Raw genomic sequence first — 1,441 nt, 5'->3', positions numbered from 1 at the left:
ATGAGATTCTATGTTTGAGTTGCTGGTTTTACGTGTATATGCATATTATATTATGTTATATCATATATGAAATCATATCATCTATTGTATTTATAAAGTTGTATATATTATACATAATTTATATAAAGAATACATAATTAAGTCCTCCATTATCTATAATTTTTGTATGTCAATTTCCATTTGGTCTAAATTATACATTTTGGAATTCAAATTATACTTTTGAAATACAAATTTTGAAAACAAGCTTGGGATATATACTCCACCTGTAACCCTTTACTGATAATTTCTTCTACTCCCTTATACAGCCAGTGCAATGATAGTGGTATTTTCAACTCTTGCAAGCAAGGCATGAGTGATTGTCCTTTTGAGGACACTCTGTAATATGAACCAATCAGCTTCCTTCTCCCTTGATTTTTGAGTATTGTAACTCAGAGTTTCCAATGAAGGTAGTCATGCAAAAAATTTGCAGAATTGAGAGAGGGAACACTGGAGAACAAACAGAGCATTATAATTTCTCCTTATAATCTCCACAAAGCCCAGAAAAAAATAACCATAATGGAAACATCAAACTAGATAAATATTTCTAATCTTTATGACTTAAAAAGATGTGTATCCTTATACAATCATGATTAAGTTAAAATATACATATCAAGGAAAAATAAAAATTCACATAAGAAATGAACAAAAACTTAAAAGATTTCCAGTTTTTTAAAAAAATTCTAATGGTGATGAGAAATATCTAGGTATATGAAAATGTCAGTATAAAACATTATTAATGAAAGGCTAGTAAATTTTTACCATTTTAAGGAAGAATCTGTAGCAATACTTCACAATCTGTCAGAAAATAGAAGCAGAGGTAGCCTTTCCTAACTCTTTGGGTGATACCAGCATTACCATAATACCACAGGATCATTAGTGTCTTTAAATATAATTGGACTAGAGAACCAATTCCAGAAATCACAGAACCAATTGAGAAAGCACACCCTTAAAATTCTCTTGCTCTATTCAAAACGGGAAAAAAAAATCCATATTGATTGGGGATGCCTTCATAGGTGGTAAAATTATAAAGAAAAGCAAGAATCAGGCTACTGTTACTTTGGGGGAGGGAAGAGCTGTAACTGGGTAGGGACACGGGGAGAATTTCTCAGATGCTGGCAATATTCTATTTTTTTATATGGTTGGTGCTCATGTCATAATAATTCATTGGACTGTGTGTGGATATTTTACAAACTTTACTTATACTATATTCAATAATTTAAAAGTAAAATTTTGAAAATTAAAAAAAAAAAAACAATCTGTCACTCTAGAATCACTCTTGGTACCAAAGTCTGTATTAGTCAGGTTCTCCAGAGAAACAGAATCAATACATCAAATATATACATATATATATATATATATATATATATGTAGAGAGAGAGAGAGAGAGAGAGAGAGAGAGAGA

The sequence above is a fragment of the Galeopterus variegatus genome, unplaced genomic scaffold (assembly GCF_000696425.1).
Source record: "Galeopterus variegatus unplaced genomic scaffold, G_variegatus-3.0.2 Scaffold10233, whole genome shotgun sequence".
NCBI classification, from domain to species: domain Eukaryota; kingdom Metazoa; phylum Chordata; class Mammalia; order Dermoptera; family Cynocephalidae; genus Galeopterus; species Galeopterus variegatus.
Note: the sequence above shows the minus strand (reverse complement) of the source record.